Raw genomic sequence first — 5546 nt, 5'->3', positions numbered from 1 at the left:
GGGTCCTAATGAAGGTCCCCGGGGTCACCATGGAGATGCCTCATGCTGACAGGGGTGGCCGTGGCTATTGCCTGTCAGCATGAGGCATGATACAATACACTGCAGTACATCAGGTACTGCAGTGTATTGTATCAGTGATCTAAATTTTACACTAGTGTACAGTAATGTACACTAGTGTAAAAGTAAAAAAAAAGTGAAAAAAATGTGCACCAAACACAACACAGCCCCCCCCCCAGCCACCCCCCCAATAATAAAGATGCATTACATTCCCTATACCCAATAAAACGTGACATAAAAGTGATCAAAAACACAAATCTTATACATATTTGGTATCGTTACGTCGATAACGACCCAATCTATAAAACTATATCAATAATTATATCGCACGACACACGCTGTAAAAGAAAATGCGTCATAAAAGAGATCAAAAAGTCATATACATATAAAACTTGTTATCAATAGAAACTACAGATCTTCCCGCAAAAAATAAGCCCCAAACCAGCTCTGTCGTGCAAAAGATGAGAACGCTATGGATATTGCAATGCGGCGACAGTTTTTGTGGGTTTTTGCTAGGAAGATTTCTATTGCGCCAAAGTGGTAATAGTTAAAAAAACCTACACAAATGTGGCATCGCCATAACCGTAGTGACCCAGAGAATACATGTATTATGTTATTAGTGACAGCCGATACGGATTTTTACGGCGATCACTAATGGGCTCTATTCTGCTGCCATCAGCTCTTTATGGCGATGGCGCAGAATAGTGCAGCGGCGCCGCTAATGCCCGCAGCCTCCTCCTCTCAGCTATCGGAGGTAACTGAGGGGTTGGGGTAGAATGTGGGGTCAGTCCCGGCGAAACCCCTCACCGGCGATCGCCGTTATTACCAGTATAACGGCGGCCACCGGTAACAGACATTGCCAGCGCAGCTGAACGCTTTCATCTCTTCTCACCGTGAATCCACAGTGAGAGGAGACAAGAACATGTCCCCCCCTGTCCCCAGAATTAACCCTAGTGACCTGGTCACTGACCTTCCCCTCCCTGGGCGGCCATCTGATCCAAGAGTGATGGATTCCTAAAAATGATCAAAGCTTCATTCTCTCCACCACCGGAGGTAGCGGAGAGCATGGGGCAATGATCGTGACCACCTGGTGTGGTCCCAGTCCAAGTATATATACTATATACCACTGATTGCTTGTTCCAAATGGTGCCGGCACTTTTATACGCCTGTCACCAAAGTCAAGTGCCCTGGATTACCCGTAACCACCCTGGATTACTTGTAACCACCCCAGATTACTTGTAACCACCCCAGATTACCTGTAACCACCCCAGATTGCCCGTCACCACCCCAGATTGCCCGTCATTACCCCAGATTGCCCGTAATCTCCCCAGATTGCCCGTAATCTCCCCAGATTGCCCGTAATCTCCCGATTGCCCGTATCCCCCCCAGATAGCCCATAACCATTCCAGACAGCCCGTAACCACCACAGATTGCGCGTAACCACTCCAGATTGCCCGTTGCAACCCCAGATAGTCAGTGAACACCACCAGATTGCCTGTCACCACCCCAGATAGCCAGTGAACACCCCCAGATTGCCCATCACCACCACAGATAGCCAGTAACCACCCCTAGATAGCCAGTAAACACCCCAAGATTGCCCATAACCACAACATATAGCCAGTAAACACCCCAAGATTGCCTATAACCACCCCATACAGCCAGTAAACACCCCCAGATTGCCCGTAACCACCCCAGATTGAACGTAACCACCCCAGATTGGCACAGACTGCTCGTAACCACCCCAGATTGCTCATGACCCCACCAGATTGCCTTTTGCCACCTCAGATAGCCAGTAAACACCCGAGATTGTCCATTACCACCCCAGATAACCAGTAAACACCCACATATTGCCTGTAACGAAAATGACACTCCTTCTCTTCTGAGCCCTGCTGTGTGCCCATACAGTGGTTTATGCCCACATATGGGATACCATTGTACTCAGGAGAACCTCCGTTACAAATTTTGGGGTGGTTTTTCTCCTCTGTTCCTCATGAAATTGAGAAATTTCAAACTAAACAAACATGTTATTGGAAAAATTCTATTTTTTCATTTTTACTGTCTTCTTTTGAATACTTTCCTCTAATACCTGTGGGGTCAAAATGGTCACCACACCCCAAGATGTATTCTTTGAGGGGTGTACTTTCCCAAATGGGGTGACTTTTGGGGGGGGTTCTATTCTGCTGACACTACAGGGGCTCTGCAAACGCACCTGGCGCTCAGAAACTTCTTCAGCAAAATCTGAACTGGAAATGCTAACAGGCGCTCCTTCCCTTCTGAGCCCTGCTTTGTGCCCATACAGGGGTTTACGCCCACATATGGGGTACCATTGTACTCAGGAGAACCTGCGTTACAAAATTTGGGGTGCATTTTCTCTCATGTTTATTATGAAAATGAGATACTTTAATCTTAACAAATAAATTATTGGAAAATTTCTATTTTCCATTTTTTTTACGGCCTAATTGTGAATACTTTCCTCAAGCCCCTGTAGGATTAAAATGCTCATTATACCCCTAGATTAATTCTTTGAGGTGTCTAGTTTCCAAAATGGGGTCACTTATGGGGGTTTCGAGTATACAAGCCTTCTAAATCAACTTAAAAAAAGAACTGGTCCCTAAAAAAATCAGTTTTGGAAATTTCATGAAAATTTGATAATTTGCTACTACATTTCTAAGCCCCATAACACCCTAAAAAAGTGAAATATGTTTACGAAATGAAGCCAGAATAAAGAGGACATATTGATAATGTGACTTACTAACTAATTTTTGTCATGTGCCTTTTTTTTTTAGAAGCAAAGAATTTCAAAGTTCGTAAAGTGTAAAATTTTCTAATTTTTCATTATATTTTGATGTTTTTCACAAAAAACACACAGGACAGTGACCAAATTTTGCCACTAACATAAAGTACCATATGTTACGAAAAAACGATCTCAGAATCGCTAGCATACGTTAAAGCATCACTGAGCTATAAGCGCATAAAGTGAGACAGGTCAGATTTTGAAGAATGAGCCTGGTCATTAAGGCCCAAACAGGCTTGGTCCCTAAGGGGTTAAACTTATATTGTGGACATTTTATATCTTACCATATAAAGGATTTCTTTGTGGTCTCTCCCCTCAAAAATGCATGTTATTGTTGGTGGACAGTGTCGTAGGGGCGGGGCTTAACGGCTGTGTAACCACATATCTCTCATATTGGGACACTGAGAATAAAGGTAAGAAAATTACCTTTATCCTCAGTATCCCGGCTCCATGGGAACATTACAGCAGGTTAGAAGACTAGAGTAACAGTAAGAGGACGGAAGAGGTAAGGTGTTTCCTGCAGCCTTCTGATAGCACTGATGCACATGTCAGTAATAGAAGTGTAAGGACATGGGAGTCACTAACATCACAGGCTGCTGAAATACATAAACCACTGCACCATGTTCCCTAAGGAAATGTACTGAAACATTCAGACACATATACACAACATGTATACTCCACACAGATATACACATGACTTCTACACACACATATACACATGACATACTGTACACACATATACACATGCCATTTCCACATTTATACATATGCAGTGTCCCGGAACAGCCCTTCTTATGCTCACACTTTCATTATAAACAGTTCTGTTCTGGAAAGCTATGGTCCACTGCAAACTGCGTGTATTGTGTCCCCCTTCTCAGTATTTAGGTCTGCCATTTCAGTCATTTATTGCATGTGAGTTCAGGCATCAGTGTCAAAAGGTATTATGTCGCCTCCTAGTGTTCAAGGATGGTACTCCTCATGTATATTCCTCTGTATATGCCTAATGGTGTGATGATGCAATGGCTGGATGTCACGTGACTGTGCCCTGCTTCCATGGTAACACCAATGGTCATCGAGCTTTTGGCTGGGGTTACCATGTGACTTCCTGTGCTACCTCAGTCTATTCCCTACCATCAAGGGGATAGGTTGTCTGTTAGTCCTCTCTCTCCCTGCAAAAGAGAGAGGCCTGCGTTGTGCTCTGCTGCTCCAGTCCACTGGCTGTGTTCCTGCCTCAAGTCTCAAGATTCTCATCTGGGTGTCGATTCTTCAGTCATTCTTCAGTTCCTCTCATCATCATCTTCTCAACAGCAAGTATTCAATTCAAGTCTCATTCCACCCAGCATCTCTGCTTCAGTATCACTACTATTCCCATTATTCAGCACGCTAATCTCACAGCCTATTGCAGCATCACCCATTATTCTGCTTTATTCAAGATTGCCTTATTCCCGGTTGCATCCGGAGAGACTGTTACTACTAGTTACCACCGTTACAATAAATACACAACTACCGTTGTTTCTGAACCTTGGCATTGGTGTGATCATTGGTGCCCTGACTAAGGACAACGAAGAATGGCATGCCCAGTATTCCCGCATGGTCAGGAGCCCGGCTTCCAGCTGTAGCACCCTCGTGCCTAAACCGTGACCACTACTTCCTACAGCTGCCCCGATTCCTGCACCCATCCAACATCTGTATAGCGGAGTGGCCCCTAGGGGCCAGGGCATCGCATTTGGCGTCACGAACAGGATATCGTTTACATTGTGTGCCCCAAGACTGTGCCGCAACCCCCAAAGAGACTTTGTACCTGTCCCGGCGGCCCAGGAAGGGGTTAAGGCCGCATTTCCCAGGTTCCCGCGCGCGCGTGCGCCGCTCAAGCTCCGCCCCCGGCCCTTCCGCCATTGTCTCTGTTGCCGGGGGAAGAAGATCCCTGCTGCGCCTACCGGAAGTCGCCGGGCCCAGCTTCCGCCCGCTCCACCGCTGTCTCCTGCAAGCCGCTGTCTCCTGCAAGCCGCTGCTCCTGCCGCGGTCATCTCAGCTCACCGCCAGTCGTCCGGACCGCTTGTGCAGCTCATCCAGGGATCCCGTCTGCTGCGCTGGGACAGCCAGATAAGTGAGAGTTCCCCAGCATGTCCAGCTCAGAGGATGACGCCGTTGGCGGGTCAAGCAGTCCACCCCCCTCACCCGCTGGCGCACCTGTTCCTCCAGCTGCCCCCCCTGCATCTGCTAGTGCCGCTGGAGTGCCGTTTTTCATTGGGCCCTATCACCTGCCCAGCTATAAGGGAGAGCCCCACACCTTGGCTGCTTTTAAAGAAAAAATTTCCCGTACTCTAGAACTGGTTTCTCTCTCCCCTACTCAGCAGGTACAGCTCCTACTCGGACAACTAGAAGGTCCTGCTGCAGAGGAGGTTCGGTCATGGCCTGCTACAGAAAAAGCCGGGGTGCAGCAGATTCTTGATCGCCTCCGGAGGGAATTTGAGGTGCAGTCCCCCACAGAAGTTCGCCTCCATTTCTATGATCGGTGCCAGAAACCAGGTGAGACCCTGAGAGACTATGCCCTTGCCCTCCATTCTGCCTATCGGGCCCTACAACAGGTGGATGTCATTGACCCCTCTGCGGCAGAAAACATAATCACAGACCGCTTCATAGCGGGCATAGACTCTAGGCTCATTCAAAGCCAGCTGCGCATGTTGGCTGCACA

This window comes from Dendropsophus ebraccatus, chromosome 1, assembly GCF_027789765.1.
Source record: "Dendropsophus ebraccatus isolate aDenEbr1 chromosome 1, aDenEbr1.pat, whole genome shotgun sequence".
Lineage (NCBI taxonomy): Eukaryota > Metazoa > Chordata > Amphibia > Anura > Hylidae > Dendropsophus > Dendropsophus ebraccatus.
The sequence above is the reverse complement of the archived record's forward strand: the minus strand, read 5'-3'. Positions refer to the sequence as shown.